The 20,686-nt window shown below is 49.1% G+C and overlaps 1 long non-coding RNA gene across 2 annotated transcripts; it reads left to right on the top strand.

Moving 5' to 3' along the window:
- The first annotated feature begins 46 nt into the window (after positions 1-46).
- Positions 47-4,826, top strand: LOC139363700 (uncharacterized). 2 transcript variants are annotated; one of them, XR_011624462.1, is made up of 4 exons: positions 47-942; positions 1,268-1,691; positions 2,977-3,043; positions 3,311-4,826. It is a non-coding gene; the product is annotated as an uncharacterized lncRNA (long non-coding RNA). The 2 variants fall into 2 exon arrangements; XR_011624461.1 differs by having other exon boundaries at positions 1,268-3,043.
- Positions 4,827-20,686: the final 15,860 nt, after the last annotated feature.

Raw genomic sequence — 20,686 nt, 5'->3', positions numbered from 1 at the left:
AAGAGCCGGGACAGTCACCACGGACCACATCCACTCATGGGTTTGTCTGTTGGTAGAGGTTTAGTTGGTGTTTCCTTATATACCTAAAGAAAAGTAGTTTCAGGCCGGGTGCGGTGGCTCATGCCTGTAATCCCAGCACTTTGGGAGGCCAAGGTGGGCGGATCACTTGAGGCCAGGAGTTCAAGACCAGTCTGGCCAACATGGTGAAACCCTATCTCTACTAAAAATACAAAAATTAGCTGTGTGTAGTGACAGGTGCCCATAATCCCAGCTACTCAGGAGTGTGAGGCATGACAATTACTTGTACCTGAAGGCGGAGGTTGCAGTGAGCCAAGATCATGCCATTGCACTCCAGCCTGGGAGACAGAGTAATACTCTGTCTCAAAAAAAAAAAAAAAATTAAAGAAAAGAAAAGTAGTTTTAGCCAAAGGAGGTATTTCTCTTGCAATGTAAGCCAGTTTCACCCAGGCCACCAGAATTGCCTCCCTCAGAAGCAAATATCTGCAGAAGATCCAGGATAATTTGCGTGAGCGTTAGCTCCCACCTTTGCTCTGAGAGACACTGGCCCCGCTGCTGAATGAACAAATTGTACAGCTAAGCCTGTGTTGGGCTGTATGCTCACGCCGCCTCCTCTGTATCTTGGCTCCCTGGCAGATGAGTGCAGCTAGGCCCTGGGGTCCTTCCCAGCTGTAGCATTCTAGGATGAGGACGGAACATTGGCCTCTGTCTGTGGCCTCAGAGGCAGCCAGCTGCCTCTCCCCCCTCCCCCAGCTAGATCTTTTTTTGCCACCCACTCTGTTGTGTCCTGGGTGTGTGAAGGGGCCGCGCTTGGCTGCCTTTTCTTTTGTCTGGAGATGACAGTCCACAGACCACGAAGGCAAGGCGGGAATGACGGTTTGCAGAGGGAAGGCAAGGGGAGCTATTTCCACGTACTTCGGCCTGGTAATTGATGAGCACGTGGGGAAGTTCCACCATTTCAGTAAGAGGTTGCTTTCACCTTCCTCTGCCCTCCTCCAGAAGAAGCGCCCCTGATCCGGCGGAACCAAACACAGAGGGTTTCTTTCCAGCGCCATTCTCTGACATCAGCCCTCCTCCAGAGAGCTCCCCAGGGAGGGGTCTGGGTCTCCACCTTCCTCTGAATCCCTCTGCTCCCCAGATTTCATTCCCCACTCGCAGGAGCAGCTTGCTCTCGACAACTGTGCATTGTCAGCCACCTAACTCCTCTCTTCACGTCTGGGGGATGAGCTGACTTGGGTTGTCCTTTTAGACTGCCCTGTGCTGCACGTCTCCTGGGATTTTCATAGCTGAAGCATCTCCCACTTACCACCTGAGCCAGCTCCCTGTCTTCCAAGCTCCCATTTCTACAGCCTCAACTACTGGAGACTTTTGTCTACCCAAGCCTGGGGAATTGCTATTCATGAAAACTGCAGTATTCATTTCTGAAAATGTCTAAGTCCCAGAAAACACAAGAAGGTTCAAGATGGCTTTTAATGCGAAGGAGAGCAGTCTTCATTTTTTTTTCTGGTGAAAGGAACACTTTTTAATGAAAGCTCAAGTTAACATTAAGTGACAAATGTCATAGACCAGCCACGAGTCTTTCTAACTTTGTTATGGCCATAAATGATCGACATGTACAATCAAGTCCCCAGGTCAACAGAGGGACAGATTGCTGGCAGAACCACCCTCAGCAGGTTAGCAAGTTGATCTGAAAGCTGCCAGGGCAGTTTGGAACGTTTGCGATGAGGAACTTGTATTTAGTTTTTATAGGCTGTCACATAATCGCTTAGGGCGGCTCTTAAAATATGTCCAAACAAGGAGACGGTGAATAGGTCTGGAATAACAGTCCCCCTTCTGTTTCAGAACTGACAGTTTCAGCCAATAGGAAGAGGTGAACGGTAATGAGGGAAGAATGGGCTTTTTAGACACACCTGGTATTGAACTCTGACTCATCGTGTGCTAACTGAGACTGGGCAAGGTGTCCCACTCCCTCATCCGGCTTCCTCCTTGGCCGTAGAGTCAAAACACATCCTTTGCCCCACAGGGTTCTCATCAAGGGAAGGGAATAAACACAGCGCAAACACCTAGGGGGATGACACCCAACAGGCACCAAGAAATGTTCATTTTCTTCCTCTCTCCTACCGTCCCCCTAGCTCTAGCTCTCATATCTAGAAACTAGAACAGCTGTCTGCCCCCTCGCCCAGGCTTTGCCCAGACCTCAGATGGTTTCTAGGCAGACCCACAGGATTTAAGGTCTTGCTAACAACTAAAAGCCATGAATCCCTTTCCCTCTTCCCTGCTCTGTTCTGAGTCCTGTGTGTCTATAGCTCATCTCATCTTCCCCATAGCCCTGAAGTGGATAGGCAAGAATATTGTATCTGCAACTCAGAAAGGGTGAAATTAAGGCAGAGAGGTGAAAACACTTGCCCCATGTCACCAGTGGAGTGAGCTGATGATGGAGCCAGCACCTGAACCCAAACCATCCATCTAGGTCCAAAGCACACTAGTAGCACCATGCTACTACTCTGCCTCCTGAGCCACAGGACAGTAAGGATTAGACATCCATGCTCAATCATTCTAAGCAAAAGTAGCTAAGCAGAGAGGGTGAGGAGTCCAACAGGCTCAAGAAGGAGAGCAGACGCCAGCTGTGCTCACTCAAGAATCGGAAACGCAGCTTGCAGCCTTTAGTGATAGAGCTGTATGCTTGAGGGGCTGCTTCCCAGAGAGAGGTCTGGAAGTCAGAAACACAGAGTGCAGAGTCCCCTGGTGGGTTAAACAGAGGCCAGACAAGGCGGCATATCAGAGAAACGGCCCAGGAAAGGCTGGGACAGGCTCAGGACTCACCCAGAGATACTGGGCCCTGAGTAAACCTGTTTATTCTTTCAGATTAAGTTGGTGTCAGATTGAAGGGTCAATATTATTTAGTATTATCATTAGTTATTCTGGAATAACTAATTATATTTGTTATGTGTTTTCCAGGTATTTCACATGCATTCTCTCATTTAAGACTCACAGCAACTCAGCAACATATTATCCCCTTTTCCAGGTGAGAAGGGGCTCATTGAGGCAAAGGGATTTCTTTATTCAAGTTTACATGGCTGCCTGTGGCGGGGCTGGGTGAACCAGGGCTGCTCTGCCTCTGTGCCTGCTATACCAAGCGAGAATAGGGTACTCATCCCAGGGTCATCTTTGCAGGCATCCAGGTGTTTCCCGTGTCCACCTGCCCCCTCATTAGGTTCTGTAAGGTCACCATCCTGACCCCCAGGAGCACACTCACCCGTGGGGTCAGGCTGCTATTGGAAATTCCTTCCAGAGATGCCAGGTGAGAGGGAGGCAGGCAGACAGACATCTGTAGGGGTCACGTTCGCCCCAGACACTTCATTGCCGGAAGGAAGCCACATGCCTCACCTCGAAGCTCATCTGATTGGAGTCAGGTACAGCCAGATACAGTCACGATTGTGTCCAGAGGCCCAGGGGGGCTGGCGGGGCCCTTCATGACAGCTGCTACGGCACAGCCCATCTGGAAGGGCTCTTTTTGTTCAACGCTTAACCCTCTGAGGACCCTCGGGACCAAGGGATGCCACACCCTGGGTGAGAGAGATACTCAAGGAGGAGAGTCCCTCTACAGAGGATGAGTTAGGACACCCAGGATGGGCCCACATTTTCCTCCCCGCTCTGCTTCCCAGGGAGACTGAGGGTAGGGGGAGGCCCACATTCCACAGAAGAGAGACTGTGAGCCTCTTGAGTTTTAGGAATCTGTGAAGGAACACCCCCAAACACCTACCATGCTCCCCCAAGCAAGAAAAGGGGCTCCCCGAGTTCCAGCGGCTTGAGTAAAGGCCCAGAAAGTGACCCCCGTGAGGCTCAAGGAGGAGGGAATGTTGAGGGCCCAGCCTGCAGTGGGTGGGCAGCCCTGCCCCAGCTTCCTGCAGGTTCCCAGGAAATGAACAAAAGGCTCCCTCAGCTCACTCGTTGGCAGATGTCTCTGACCTGAGGCCATTCATGAACTCTCACTCAGGCACTCAGCCCCCCAGACAGCCTGGAGGCGTTGGCAGCAGACCAGAGAGACTTTCAACCAAAGACAGGTCTGGTTTCCCTGAAGAAAAAGAAACCTGAACTGGCTTCCTTCCCAGAGTGTCTCCTTGGGGAGGCCCATCCAAGTAAACAAAGCTGTTAAATGGGGGTGTGTGGGCCGAAGCGCTCTGCACTAGAAGCTCCCCATGCACTGCCGGTGCTGCCCTGCCCCAGGCACCACTCTAGCAAGAGAGAGCCTCTCACCACCATGGGGCCTAGCCCTGCTGCTTACTAGCCTCTCCTACCCACAGCCTGGACTCTCTCTCCACCTGGACCCCCTCTCCTTCCTGCCTCCCTCTGATTCAAGCCCGGTGGGCAGGACTCCTACTCCTGCTCCTCTTCCCGGAACACAGTAACAGCAGGTGTGCTCCTGAGGGTGATGTGAGGGCAACAAGACTGACGACCTTCCTCCTCCACCTGGGGAGCTCATAGAGCCCCATCACATCCACCCCCTGCCAGCTCTGCAACCTTGGACAGGAGGTGAGCTCCTCCAAGCTGCAGCTTCCTCATCTGTAAACCGGGAATAACAGGATCTCTATCAAAGATGATGATGACTATTCAGAACAGGCAAAGCCACAGAGACAGAAACAAATGAATGGTTTCCAGGGCTGGGGCAAGAGGAATGTGGAGTAACTGCTTCATGGGTACAGGGCTTCTGGTTTGGGGTGATGAAAATGTTCTGGCACAAGATCATGGTGACGGTTGCACAACCTCATGAATGGACTTAAGCCACTGAATTATACACTTTAATATGATTTCAATGGTAAATTTTATGTTATATGTATTTTGTCACAATAAAAAAAAAAGTTCCTATGAGATTAAATGAAATGAAGGTTGTAGAAATGATTGCACGGCCGGGTACATTATTGGTCCTCAACAGATTTTAATGTTCTTCCTTCCCTGAGATCATCACATTGAAATGTAGACAACATACCCCCCACACCCCGCATGCCTACCAAGGGTGGACTACTTTTCTATTTAGATACTTGCTCCAAGATGCTAATAGGATGAATCCATGTTTTTCACAAAGTAAAGCTTTTGATTCACCAGTAGAAGAGAGAGTGTCCAATGCTGCCACCCCTGTTCCCTCTTCTGGACTTACCTGTTTCACTGGCCTGGTCTAGGGTAACCAACACCAGGATTGAGTCCTACTAGAGGAAGGTAAAAAGCTGTCTGGGAACCCAGGCTAGGGACTTCTCTCAGTATCTTTTTCTCACTGTTTCCAAAACACTGTCATCCTAAAAGATAAAACCTATCATTGCTGGGAAGCATTTTTCCAAGAGTCTTTTGTGTTTCTGCACATCTTGTGAGCAGAGACACTACTTTGGTTACAATCTTTTCAAGAATGCTTGCAAAGTAAATAGCCTCAGAAGATACAGTGTCTCCCTTCAATGCAAAGAGCAGGTAGGCTTACTGTCCATTATGAAACATTTGGGTTCCCTAGGCTTAGGGCTCCTCTCCTATAATGCAACCCACAGCAGGCACAGATAACACCTGGCCCTCTTTGTGCCACCCCATGGGAATAAGGGTTTGGGGAACTGGAACGAAAAATGCATTGAACATAGCAAGGCTCAACTAGTATTTATAATCATTATTACTTGCCTGCCTTCCCTACTATGCTCTAAGCTCCTTAAGGGTAGCCAGTATGTTTTTATTTGTCTTTGTATTTCACAGAACGGATACTGATAAATATTTGCTGGCTGGGTGGATGGGTGGATGGGTGGGTGGATGGGTGGATGGGTGGGTGGATGGGTGGGTGGGTGGGTGGGTGGGTGGATGGATGGATGGATGGATGGATGGACTGGTGGATAGATGGATGAATGGATGGGTGGAAGGACGGACGGACGGACGGACGGACGGACGGACGGACGGATGGATGGATGGATGGATTGGTGGATGGAAGGATGAATGGGTGGGTGGTTGGAATGGATGGATGAATGGATGAGTGGATGGATGGAATGAATGAGTGGATGGATGGAAAGATGGGTGGGTGGGTGGGTGGATGGATGGATGGATGGATGGATAGAAAGGTAGACAGGTGGATAAGTGGATGGATAGGTGGGTAGATGGAATGATGGATGGATGGATGGATGGATGGATGGATGGATGGATGGATGGAGAGATGTTTCCCTTGTGTCATCCTGGCAGTTTTATCTGATGCTTCCCCTCTCATTCTTACAGCTTTTCTAGCTCCTGACACCATACCCAGTATTTTAACCACTCACCTTGCCAGCTATTTTCCTGGCTCAAACTATGTGATATAGATAATAAGACTCAAGTACTCTGCATGGGGCCTTGGATTTGGATGTCAGGGAGCATCCTGGATCGTTGCCTAGGTCTGGACATCTGTCCTGTCCTGCCCTCCCAGCTTTGTCCTAGCATCGGCTCCACTCCCAACTTCAAGACCTCATGGTGATGTGCAGTTCTAATATACCCAACCAGACACCAGTCCAGGCTACCAAACCACACGTTGGTCACCTCTGAACCAGTCAAACAAGATGTTTGTTTCTCACATTTGCTCCTGTTAGGCTAGAAGGGGTCATAGTGCTGGGCACATAGCAGGTACTCTGTTAACATTTATTTCATGAATGGATGAATAAGCCTTAAATTCATTGCCTCCTTCTTATATTATTAAAGTCAGCCTCCTGGGCAATAAGACCTAAAAAATATAACCAAAAGGAGGGAAACTGTAGATATTGCCCCAGACATTCCTTTTGGCTCGGCATCCACATGGCAAACACAATCTCCAGAACGGTGCGGTGATGGCATTGGATGTGCCAGCCAGTCTTCCCTGGGGTAAGAACCCCTGCCTCTGTGCACAGCTTCCTCACAGACCATATATGATGTATAAGGTGATTACAAAGGTGTACCTGCTCTATATGCATTTGCAATTGCAAACAGCTACTCCCTTTTTCCACAGCCACACAGAATGTTTGACCAATTGGCATCTTGCCAAGAATAGCCCAGCAGTCAATAGCTGTTTAATGTAAAGGCTCTGGGGCCCATTTTTCAGATGGCTGAGAGAACGAAATGTCCAGCAGGCAAACTGAAGTGCCAAATCTGTGGTGCTGGGGTCCCAGACTCATCAGCCGTAGGGACACTGCATCCCCTCGCCTCAGTTCACCTGGGAGGGCTGAATTTTTTTTTATTTCAAAGATAATATTTAACTGGATAAGATGCCTAATATTCACTGATGTATTTGTTTGCTTGTTTGTACCTCCTTTCACTCCAGAAGAGATTTGTGTAATTCTGTAAGAGTTCACATAAAGTGGAACGAAACAGGATTGGTTAGAAAACACAAAACTACATATCATATGTTCTCTTGACCAAGTTCAAGAGAGCACAGAGGTGTTGCCAGGCCAGGCAGAAGGCCTAGGTGTGGCTGCTGTGTTCCAGGGCCTGCCCTCCAGCATGCCAAGCCCAGGAACTTGATTTTGCCAGGGCTCTGAGAGTTATCCAGCCTTAGAGGGAACCAGCTCATACAACCCAAGTCACAAGAGGCTCTTGTACAACCGGAATTAACTCCACTTGACAAATGTATTCTAAGAATTAGATCACAAGAAGGACAAGAACAACAACAACAAGAGGAAAAAGAACAAGAAGCTGGGGAAGGAAGGAGAAAAAGGAAGGAAGGAGAGAAGGGGAGAAGGAAGGAAGGAGGGAGGAAGGGAAGGAGGAAGGGAGGGAAGGAAGGAAGGAAGGGTGAGAGGGAGGAAAGGAGGATAGAAGGAAGGAAGGGAGGAAAGAAAGAAGGAAGGAAGGAAGGGAGGAAGGAAGGGATGAAGGAAGGAAGGGTGGGAGGGAGGAAAGGAGGATAGAAGGAAGGAAGGGTGGGAGGGAGGAAAGGAGGATAGAAGGAAGGAAGGAAAGAGGAAGGAATGAGGGAAGGAAGGAAGGGAAGGAGGGGTGGGAGGGAGGAGAGAAGGATGGAAGGAAGGAAAGAGGAAGGAAGGAGGGAAGGAAGGAAGGAGAGGAGAGAAGGAATGAAGGAGAGAAGGAAGGAAGGAAAGAGTAAGGAAGGAAGAAAGGGAAGGAAGGAAGGTAGGTTATGCAACACAGTCGGTGCTGGTAACCCCAAAAACAAATTCAAAAGGGAAGCCAAATTATAAAAAGAACATCACTTCTTGAGCTGAAATAAAAGCTAAGGAAAAGGAGGTTGGTGGCAGGTAGAGGGACTGTCACCCAGACCTGTGCTGAGGTCTCGTGAACTACCCTTTCTCCATCAGTGACAACCTTTCCAATGTCCTAAAACATTTCTGGCAGATTACAGCCTCTCTCCCTTGGAAGGCCCTGGAAAAACACTACCGAATTCTTGTTCTGCGAGTTTCCCATCTCAAGGCTCCAAGCTGACCATCCCTACTGGCAAACTCTGCTGTTCTTCAGAGACCACGCAATTCTACCGAAGATGTGTCAGCCTTAGTTACAACTTCTTTCCTCCACCAGGACATTACCCAGGTCACCTCGATTAGAGTTTGGGGCATTCCAGAAACTCTTTTGCCATCCTCTTGGGTAATGTCCACAGACGATTTATTTCCTTCACTGTGCGTGAATTTTATTCTGTAACTTTTAAAGGGTTACATTAGTTCTAAATGACTGGGGTTGGGAAGGGACGACACTCCTCTCAGATATGAGCAAATTATTAATAGTTCAATCAGTAAAGATACAGCTTAAAGAGCAGGGACAAGCCCTGGCTTCAAGCAGGTGTTTTCCATGGTCTAATTACACATTAACCATAACGGTTACCAACACCAAAACAGCCCATTGAAAATCGAAGGTGCTTAATGGCCTGGGCTCCAGTAGAAGTCGGTGGCTGGTGATTGTTTTTCACTCCTCTGACCTTTCAGTCCAGTCAAAGAAGGAACTGGCAGCAGGCACATACACACCGCTGGTGACTCATCAGCAGAAGTGTTGCCATTTGGATTCCATTTCTCACACTATTCTAGAAATGCAGGCATCTGAACTCCCCAGGCACTTGTATATTTTGACCAATTACTTTAACAAGTTCCAAGCAGAGCATCGTAGCAAAAACGAGGGTCAGCAATTGCTCTCTGGGCAGAGAAAATGGATACGGGCCATTTTCCTTATGGTAGGAGCATAGTTGTCCCATTAAATACCAGGATGCCCAGTTACATTTAGGTTTCAGATAAACATCAAATGATACACTATTTAGGACATACTCATACTAACAAAGCATTCATTGTTTATCTTAAGTTCAAATTTAACTGGACGTCCTGGGTTTTTATTGCTAAATATAGCAGCCCTAGATAGGAGTAAAAGAGAAAATTTTGAATTCATCCTTCCTAGTGAGTTACATGTAAAATACATACCTGCAGAGATGCCTCGGTGACCGTAGCAACAGATTCACCCTGAGGCAGCAGCCGAGAGCCAGGGCAGGGAATCCTGGCTGTGAGGAGTAGGAAGGCTTCCTCCCTGTTTTGTAAACTTCTCTGGCATGGAAGAAAGGAGGAGGGCTGCATTATTTAATATAGTACTCTCTACTGAACCCTCTGCTAACATGCTCAGAGGAGAAAGGCCACTTTTGGAGTCACACGGGCTCCCTGAATGGAATAGGCAGCAATGAAAGAAGGGGGGTGTTTTCTCCACTCCTCTCACTGTCCTGTTATCTCTTCTCGGGATACGAAGGCCAATCTTGCAGAAACTGAGAAAACATGGCTGGCAAACCAGTAACCTCTGGTCTGGGGATCGAGATAATTCGAGAAGAGGAGAGTGGTTTTTTTTCTTCCACAAGTTTCCTAAGCAATTGTATCTGTCTATCCCCACCTGTAGGTACTTTGCAGTGGTATCCTTTCATAATCGGAAGAGTCACAGCCCCACGTATGTCTTTGGGCGTTCTAATGCTGCCGTTGGCCACAAGTGGGATCGGGGTAATTCGTGTACATTTTCAGGATCTCAATTTTCCCATCTTTAAAATAAAAGAAGGTCTTTGATCATTAGAAAAGGGGGAAAGGAGGAGGATTATTAGTCTCAGAACTCAATGGAAAAATAAAACTTAATGAAAAGATGGTATAAGAACCTTCCTGCTCTGAACTTCTGTCAGTTTATGTCGACGTTTATATATTGGCTGGAGCATGATCTACCGTTAATGATTATGTGCCGCCCTTAATGGGACAAGATGTACGTCCGGCACTGCTCTTCTAACCAGCTCTAGGGACTGAAGTTTGTTGAGTCATCTACACTTTCTTTTTCTTTTTTTTTTTTTTTTTTTTTTTTTGAGATGGAGTCTCGCTCATGTCACCAGGCTACAGTGCAGTGGCGTGATCTCGGCTCACTGCAACCTCCATCTCCCGGGTTCAAGAGATTCTCCTGCCTTGGCCTCCAGAGTAGCAGGGATTACAGGTGCATGCCACCACATCCGGCTAATTTTTGTATTTTTATTAGAGACGGGGATTCACCATGTTGGCCAGGATGGTCTCGATCTCCTGACCTCGTAATCTGCCCGCCTCTGCCTCCCAAAGTGCTGGGATTACAGGCGTGAGCCACTGCGCCCAGACATACTCTTTCTTACTGGTCTACAGAGTTGATTAGCAAGGTGGGCAGCACAGTTGGTCTGCAGCCTCATCATAAAGGTTTCTCCACCTAAATCTCACTGCCTCTCTAGGCACTGACCACATGACCTGCACACCGGAGCTCTTCTCTAGCAGATGAGCCTGTTCCCATGCTCTGTATGCCAAGTGAGCAGCTCTCCAGTTAAATCCTCTGTCGGCTCTCCATTGTCAATGTGATAAAGCCCGAACTCGTTGGCTTCTCCCAATGGGTCACAGGCCCACCTCTTGACACTCCTCTTTCTGTCTCCTACCCTGATGTCTTCCTAAGACTCCTTCTCGCCCTCACAATCTCTGGCCTTTGCACAGACTGTTCCCTCCACTGAGAAGGGCCCTGCTGCTCATCCTCAAGAACCAGTTCAGGTGTTACCTCCCTACTGAGTCTGCTCAGAGTCCCAGGTAGTCACGCCCTCCCACCTCTCTTCTCCCACCTCCTCAGGCCTCTTTCTCTATCATGGCACTTCCCGCCTTACATCGTGGGTTGCTTGTTTACAACTTTCTCTCCTCCAGTTGTCTGTGAACCCCTGCCTCCAGGGGGTCTTATATACCATGTCTTATACCTCTTTGAGTCCCCAGGACCTACCACAAGGCCTAGCCCAGAGCAGGTGCTAGCAAATATTGACTGAATTAATGAGTGAAGAAGTCACATATAATTCAAATAATATTTCCCCAGCCTGTAAGTTATGGTTGAACAAGGCAGTTCATAATCTCCAAAGATTCTACACACACCACGATCTCACTAGCTAGTAGGGACAAGTCGCTGTGGAGTGCAAGTGCAGGACAATGTCATCATGATCTCAGGAGGCAAGTCACGGGCAGGGCCTCTGCTTCATTCTGATCTCAATCCCTGAGTCCCACCTTCGAGGACCTGGCTCCAGGTCTTTCTGTCAGGGCCCACGGTGCTGGGGTCATCCTGGTGGAGGCTGGGGAGAGCAGCTAGAGCTCAGCCTGAGCCTCTAGGTGGGAATTGCTGCTGAGCAAAACCAGAGACAGGAGGGAGCTGGCACTCTGTGCTCAGGTTGCTGTCCCTGCCCCGTGGCCGTTTGCCAGCTCCCAGATCCATCGTGTTCCCACAAATCAGAGATATTTTCTCATGAGTCATTGTCTGGAAAAATGAGTTAACTGCCTTACCTGAGAGCTGGTCTGGCAGGGGCCCCTGTGGGGTTGGAGGACGTGACCCAAATGGTCATATGGGACAGGAGCCAGCTGAGGTGGAGGGAGATTGACTGCAGATGGCACTGTCAGTGACGCCAGGGACAACAGCCCAGATAACCACACTGAACGGGGCTCAGTTTACGCTCCTAAAGGGTCAACCTCCACCTTCACACATGTATGCACGCATGCACACACACACACACACACACACACACACACACACACACCAGCAGAGCAACCCACTCCCTCACAAGAGTTTTGGGGCTCTGGCTTCAGGGACCATTCAGAGGATCGTCACTGGCTCCCATCTGCACCTCCTTGGTGGTCCCTTCAGGATAAATGGCCCGATGGCCTCACCTCCTGGACCATTTTCTTGGGCTCAGGGACTCTTTGCAGGTAAGGTAACCACAGACAAAGACGAGGCAGAGCCTACCTACAGAGACCCCTACCACTCCCCAGGCTCAACACAATCTTCTCCAGGCATCGCCCTTTCCCACCTCTTGACCTAATTTGTGTCTAATGACAAAGATTCTTTGCTTGATCAAACCTTCACCAGGCTACTGGACCTTCTCTTAGGTCCATCTGTGCATTTTCTTGTAAAACCCACTTTTAGCAAGAACCCCTACCCCACCCTTGAGATCTGAACACGCTTGATGTCTGCTCAGCTTCTGCACCCTCTGCCCTCTCCTAGGTGAGGTCTGATCACCCTGGCCTGCCTTCGCAAAAACCTTTTAGGTGGGTTTAGCCAGAATCCTTCTCACTTCTGATAGTTCCTCTTAGTCATTTTCTATCCACTGACCCCACCCTGCTCCCTGGTTATAAACTCTTACTCTCCCATGATGTATTCGGAGCTGAGCCCAATCTCTCTCCCACACTGCAAAAGCCCATTGCTGTAGTTTCTCTACCTATTGCAAGCGTCCCGAAGAAAGTCCTCCTTACTGTGCTCTATTACGTGTCATCAAGTAATTTTTTTTTTTACACTAAGACCCTTCTGCCTGATACAGATGGAGCCTGGGGTCATTGGCAGTGCTCCTGACTACGCCTGCGCCTTCAGCTTTCTCATCTCACTTCCTCATGGGGCCATCCCAGACTCCCTCTGGATCTTTCTCCACACTCTTTTGAGGAGTGCGGTAGAAAAAGAGCAGGGGCCTCAACAAGGACCAGGGGTCCTCGGGTCAGATTTCACCTCGGCCAGCGATGTGAACGTGGGCAAGTTATTTGAACTTTGGGACCACTGACTCACCTTACGTGGGGATATTACCTACTAACGAGGCAGCCAGAGCACTTGAGCCACAATTGGCATAAATTCCTTTTCATTTCCTCTAAGCAAGTCACCTGGCTGCTTTTTGTCTTTCTAATTTCCTGGCCCAGGGTCTGTGGGAGATGAGTAAGGGTGGAATGGGAGGAGGTTTCTTATGCACAAGCCATTTACAGCTATTGAACATCTATAAACAGAGGCATCCCATGTTAAAACAATCTGCTCTGAGAAGCAGAAAGGTACCAGGTGCGGTCTCCAGCTTCCATTTTTCATAACTCTCTCCTCCCTACTTCCTCTCCCTCTCCCCTTTCTTATTCATCCACACCCAGAGGGTATGAGATACCAGACATTACTCAGGAAGGGGAAAGACCAATTCAAAATGACTCTGTCCATTCAACACTGAGCCCATGCCGGGCGCTGGGCTTGACTCTGGCGATGCAGGGATCATATGAGGGTCCCGAATTTCCTCCCGAATTTCCTGTCTAGTGGCTTTGTATATAGGTGGGATGTATGTGGAGGGGGTGGGGGAACAGGTACAGATATACAGGTACATAAACTATTACAATATTATGTGGTAAATGTGGTAGTAGAGATGGATCCACAGGCACAAAGGAGGGAGGGGGACAGAAGGGCAAGGTCGGGGGAGGGTTCACAGAAGAGGAGCTAGGGCTGAAGGGTGAGCAGCAAGTTAGCAGGTGGCTAAGGCTGAGCAGGAGAAGCCAAGGGTACGCCTCAGCTGAAATGCTATCTTGAATGCAGGCTTCAGTGTCAGGATTCAGGAGTAGTGACGGGGCACACTGCAAGAGAGCAGTGTTGGGGGTGCAGGCACACTGAACCCAGCACAAGGAGGTCTTGAATCCTGACCCAGAGCCACCCCTTAGAGCAGTGACACCTCAGCCACATATGCCAAGCATCTGAGCTGCGGCAGCTAATACAAAACACATTCCATAAACGTTCGTGGAATGAATGAGCAGATGAATGAATGAATGTTCCCGTCTATCAAACGGGAGTGACACTATTTACTCCAGCTCTGCCATGGGATTGTTGGTAGGGTGAAAAGAGATGATAGAGATGGAAAAGCCCTCTAAACTGTAAAATACTATGTGGATGTAAGGATTATAGTGTGAACTGATATGGTTGATTGCCAGAGGAAAAAAAAATTATCTAGCAATCAGCTGGTGATGGTGCAGTAACTTTCCTGGACTGCAGGAAGCAGCTTTAATTGGAGCTCTTAAGGGAAATCTCTTCTCTCCATTGTCTAATTACTAGGACTGTTAACGACTATTATTGGAGACATTTAAAAAATTTTTTACATCACTGAATGGAACAAATCAAGCAAGATTTTGGGCGGTAAGAAATAGCAGGAGGATTGGGCACATAGTCAGGGTGGAGGGAAAAACCTATGAACGGTCGCATCTTAGCATTCCAGATGAGACTTAATGATGGCCGAGTCCCACTCCCTATTTTAGAGTGAGGGAAACCGAGGCCTGGAGAACATGCAGTGTCATGGTGCTCACCTGGATTAAGTAATAATCATAACAGCTCACATTATGGACTGAACATCTGCATATGAGGTTATTTGATTCATACAATAACCCTATAAAGTAGATACTATAATTATCTTCATCTTACAGTTAAGAAAACAGAGACTCAAGCCCAGTAGCTAGTCCAGGTGTACACAGTTAGTAAGTAGGGGTAATATACTAACAGGGTTAGTTGCCAGAGCAACTGGAGGTCCACAGGTAAGAATATCACTGTGGGAAGAAACACATTGTTTCATTTACTTGGGGTTCGGGGAATATTTGACTAAAATGATGACCGATGTTGGACATAGAACGGGGGAACCCCTACAGTGATGTGTCTTACCTCAGTGAAAACATGCGCAAGGACTCTCTCAGGGTTTGGAAGCCAATCAGCTCAAGCCAGGCCCCACAGAAAGGAGAGCTGTTAGAGGCGCTGTAACTCCTGAGCCCTCCTGCTCCCTCACTCATTAGCTGACACCATCAATTCAAGGTTAATGCACACCAGGTTTGGGAGCTAATTATTCCACCATTACAGATATAAATTTCCCCTGGAGAACAGCCAGAGACGGGACCTGGAGAGAAGAGGAAGAGATTGAGGAAGGAAAGAGGCCGCCTAGTTCTGACAGATGGGAAAATAGCATGTCATCATGGGAGGTGGGCTTCCCAACCACGAGAGCATGCCTCCAGGAAACCTCCGCATCTTTCCTGGTCGTTCTCCAGGCTGACTCCTCTGCCCACACTCCTATTTGCCTGGATTTCTGCCAGTCACCGAGCCCCCACCCCCATCTGTCAGCCTCCATATTTCCTAAAACAGCTTGCAGAAAACCCTTCAATTCCACAATTTATCTAGTCCCTAGTCTATGCCAAGCAATGGGATATAGGACGGGGGGTGCTGACCACAGTGGTTAATAACACATAGTAGCTTTTACTACTGGGGAAGACAAATGCGCATTCAATGAATTCTAGCACTTGGCTGTATTATGGGGACAAAGTGCTATGGGACAAGAGAGTCACTTGAGATAGCAGGTTCTGAAAAGAAAGAGCCATTTGAAGTGTGTCTTGAAGGATGAGAAAGGTTTCAAGAGCAGGGAAATGGGAAAGGATGGGTATTACTCCAGGTAAAAGAAACAAAAGCATAATGGCAAAGAAGGCAGAAATTGCTTGCTGTGTCTGGGATATAGGTTAAAGCATGCTGAAAGTGAGCCTGTAGTGGGAGTAAGGACTAGGGAAGGCAGCTGGAAGAGACCATGAAGGGCCTGAACAAGCATGATTTGGAATTTAGAACTTCTATTAGAGGCAATGGGGAGCCACTGATGGCTTCTGAGGAAGGGAGTGACATCATGGGATCTACATTTTAGAAAGAGGGTGGGGTGGGGTGTAATAAAGGGGAGCAAATGGAGGGATGCAAGAGGACCCAGCTTCAGGAGGAGTCCTTAAAAGACTCCAACAGGAAGGAGTGGAAATTGCAATTAGTGGACATGTTGGTGACCTCGTAAAAGGAGGTGACCTTTCAAGATGAGAGAGGCTTTCATCCACCCATTCAAGTTCATTTAGTGTCTCTTTTGCGTGAAGACAGCTCCAGCCAGATTTCTGGCCAGTTGTTGTGGCTGGGCACTTCTGTGTCTGCCTTAAAGTGTCTTCTGGAACAGGCTGCCCACTGGCCAGGGCAGGTGGCAGGCAGGGTTGTTTGATCTGGAGGCCTCCCAGGGTGAGTGATGGAAAGAGTCATCATGAGCAGGTAGAGGGCCTGCTCAGGTGGGAGACAGCAGGTAATGGGTGGGTGGGGAGAGCTCAGAGGCTGCTGCAGCCCAGCCCTGCTCATCGGCTGAGGGCTAGGGGACAGGGGAGTGAGCATGTCAGCTCAGCCCCCAGAACTGGCTGCCAACCGAGGGCAAAGAGCGGTGCTCCAGAGCAAGACAGCAAGGCAGGGCACAGTGACCTGATCATCCAGCCTCTGAGACCCTGGCAACTCTGAAGGAGAGTGTGCCTAGAGCAGCCTGGGGCAATGGCCCCTACTGTGGGTTTGCACCTACAGAGAAGAGATCAGCTCATCCAGTGAAGAGAGAAAGGCTGGGCTGAGCACTGTCCATGGAACTTCTCTTCTGGACCTGGCCCTTCGGTGGGCTATCCGGAGACCTCTCACAGGTATGTTGAACTCCTGAGGCAGACAGGAAAGCATCAAGGTCCAGAGATGCTTGGGACTGGGAAGCATCCTTTGCAATCTCCTTCTGGAGTTCCTTGACATTGTTCTGTCTAAACAAGGGTGGCAGTTTCCTCAAAAACCTAGAGCAAGGCGGAGCAATACTGGAGAAAAGGAAAGTTTCACTTGTGGTTGTAGGCCTTTCTAATTTTCAGATGGTGAGTACACCTAAGGATGTACATTCAGACACGTTTACAGATGAAATGCTGTGCCTCCAAATCAGCGATGCCCCATCATCATCTTGCTGAAAATCAGACCAGAGAGGAAAATGTAGAAATGCTCATGAGTGGATACACACACACACACACACACACACACACTCCATGTGCCCTATGTCCGACACAGATATGTTTGTATATTCAGGGTGGGAGGATTGAGGAAAATGATGGACTCAGAACACCCCCTTACATGCACATGAAGTTCAAAGGGAGGAAGGCCTGGGCAGAGCAGTGTTACCTCCAAAGTCAAGAGATCAGGGAAACGCTAGGAGGCAGATCCTGAAAAATCTTGGCATAGGGGAATATGGAAGTCTTTAGGAAGAAAAGAAAAGGAAGGTAGAATTTCACCGCAGATGCAGAGGATGCTCTGGAAGGCCACCGTTTATTAAGCACCTTCCATGTGCCCTGTGTTGGGCTAGGTGCTTTGCAGTGAAAGCTGATTCTCACGATAATCCTATGATAGGCGTGATTATCGCCTTTGCAAACAAGAAAATCCAGGTTCAGAGGTATCAGGGAGGTGATTTGTCCAGGGTCACACGCAGAGCTGGGATATCTTTCAAAAGCCCGTGTTCTTCTGTCTACACCAGGAGTTCTCAACCGTGGCACTGCTAACTTTTTTGGCTGGATAGTTCTTTGTTACGGAGGCTGTCTGTGCATCACAAGATGTTTAGCAACAACCTTGGTATCTACCCCAGGTACAAATAGCACCTGCCCCCTAATTGGGACCATCAAAAATGTCTCCAGACGTTAATTGCTCCATGTCCACTGGGGGCAAAACTACCCCTGACCTAAGGCCACTGCTCTGCACCTGCTACTCCCTAAACAAAGGCATTTAGGATTCCCACCCCCAGCAATCCAGAGCTGGTGCAGACCAGCCCTCCTGTCTTCTTTCTGCTGATGGAGTGATCATCCCACAGCCTGCACACTTCATGAGCTCTGTGAGGCAGGCTCAGTCAACATCACCATGCCTGGATTCAGCTCCTGACCCTACTGTGTGGGGTGGAACCATCTACTTCTTCTGTGTGTAAAAAAAAACGGGGCTGGTGGTCCTGACCAGCAGTTCTCAACCAAGGATGCACATGAGAGTCACCCGGGGAGCTGTTTTATTGTTTTGTTTCTTCTTTGTTTTTTTGCTTGCTTGTTTGTTTTTGATATTCAAAGCAAAGATACCCTTGTCCTGTCCCAGTCCTCTGATGCCCAGGGTTGCACTCTCCTGGTTGTTACGCCTGGCCCGAATCATTTCTAGGGCTCATTTCAGCCTCACCCTTCACTTCTGAGCTCCCTTGGATTCATTCATTCACCACCCAGTCAATTTTCCCTCCTGTGTGCCAGATACCAGTGTTAAGGATCGGGGCTCAGACAGGGCCGTCAGTCAAGGAGTGAGGGACAGGGAATGAACATGCCATGGTGCAGGGCAGGACCTGCTGAAGGATAGCCAGGCCCAGCAGCGTAGAGAAGCGGTGAGCAGCTGCTGTTGAGGGGAGGGAGTACGGGGCTGAGGCAGGTATGTAATGGGTGTGGGGAAGGAGGGGTGGTGGGGCACATCTGTGTATGTGAGTGGGGGTATTCGGGAGGGAATACGGGACTGTGTGCATGTGGAGAGGAAGGGGTTTATGGGTGTATGTGCATATGTTATATGCATGTGACTGTGTGAATAGTGTATACAGTACATGTATCTTATCTGTGTGTACAACTGCATGTCTATGTGTGAAGAATCTGGGTTCTGTGTGTGTCTGTGCCCTTGTATGTGCATGTGTCTGTGTGTGTGTATACAAGGTACGTATGTATACAGAGTATCTTTGTGCACGTGTGTGTGTGTGTAGAGGGCCAGGCAGCAAGAAGACCTCCCAGAGAGTGCAGCCCTTGGTCTGGCTCTTGTAGGAGGAGGAACAGTTCAGTAAGTGGAAAAAGAAGGGGCGGGTCTTCCAGGAAGAGGGACAGGCAGGCAGGGTGTGTACAGGCAGAGGTGTGACTGAGCCTGGCATGTGTGGGGCATGGTGGCAGGGGGGTGAGGGGGTGGCGAGGAGATGGGGGCATGGATGGGAGAAGGTGAGGATTCAGTTTGGGGGGCACACTAAGTGTGCCTCACTGGAGCCCTCAGCACGCCTTTAGAATCCTTTTTTTTTTTTTTTTTTTTTTTTGAAATGGAGTCTTGCTCTGTCACCCAGGCTGGAGTGCAGTGGCGCTGTCTCGGCTCACTGCAATCTCTGCCTCCCAGGTTCACGCCATGTTCCTGCCTCAGCCTCCCGAGTAGCTGGGACTACAGGCGCCCACCACCGCACCCAGCTAATTTTTTGTATTTTAGTAGAGATGGGGTTTCACCATGTTAGCCAGGATGGTCTCAATCTCCTGACCTCGTGATCCGCCTGCCTCGGCCTCCCAAAGTGCTGGGATTACGGGCGTGAGCCACCGTGCCCGGCCCCCTTTAGAATTTGAGGTGGGCTTGCCAGAGTTTTGGAGAGACAGCAGGGCAGCAGGGCAGCACCTCTGGGAAGTCCCGGGGAGGCCTGGCTAGGCCAAATCAGGGCCACACCTGAGCTGGCTGCAGGACTGTTTACAAAGCAAACACATGCTGAAGGGATTAGCAACCTGAGTTCTTGGCCAGCCAAGGTGGGTCACACCTGTAATCTCTGCGCTTTGGGAGGGCGAAGTGGGAGGGTCTGTGCAAACCAAGCCTCTCCACCAAATCACCTGCCGGCCTCCCACCCACCCCCAATCCCCACCCTAAGCCAGGTGTCTTTAATCTCTACTGCTGAGCATGAGGAAATCCAGCACAACCCCACCACCAGCAGCAAGTAGAGCACCCGCTGTAACCAGGGCACAGCTCCTGAGCCAGCGGGCTCACTTTTCAATCTGGTTGTGGAGCAGGACACTGAGAAGCAGCCCACAGAGCTGCAAGAGTTCAGGCCGTGAGGGGGCTCGAACCTGCCATCAGCCTCACTGGTTGTGCCTCCGTGGGCAAGGCTACCTCCCTGGCTCTCTGTTCCCAAGCAGGAATCCTGAAATGCCAGCAGCATTGAGTTGCTGTGATTCATTCAACAAATGTGTTCCCCTACTATGTGCCAGGCACTGGAATACAGCAGGGAGAAAACAGATAAAGACCCCGCCCATGTGAAGCTTGTGCTCTACAGGGAGGAGATCAGTCAGTAATAAACAATAAACATAACCAATGACTCCATGGTGGAGGGTGCTAGAGGGAGATAAGGCGGGAAAAATGAAGAGCAGGGTATGGCGGACAGAATGCCTGGGATGGCGAATATTGGAATATGAAATGTGGTTGACATGTAGAGGCAGTTAGGGAAATGCTGATTTTGCAAATGAGATCTCATCATTTCCAACATGGATGGAACTGGGGGACATGTTAAATGAAATAAGCCAGGCACAGAAAAGAAAACTTCTCATATTCTCATTCATTTGTGGGAGCTAAAAATAAACAATTTAACGGGGATAGAAAAGTAGAATGATGGTTAACAGAGGCCGGGAAGGGTAGTGGGGTTGGGGGGATGTAGGGATGATTAGCAGGTACAAAATATACAATGAAAGCAATACGATGAATACGATCTGTTATGGATAGCGGAACAAGGTGACTACAGACAACAATAATTTGTTGTACATTTTCAAATAACTGAGGGAGTACAATTGGAATGTTTGCACCACAAGGAAATGATGAATGCTTGAGGTTATGGAAACCCCGTTTA

This window comes from Macaca nemestrina, chromosome 6 (assembly GCF_043159975.1).
Source record: "Macaca nemestrina isolate mMacNem1 chromosome 6, mMacNem.hap1, whole genome shotgun sequence".
NCBI lineage: Eukaryota > Metazoa > Chordata > Mammalia > Primates > Cercopithecidae > Macaca > Macaca nemestrina.
Note: the sequence above shows the minus strand (reverse complement) of the source record. Positions and strands in the feature narration are given on the sequence as shown.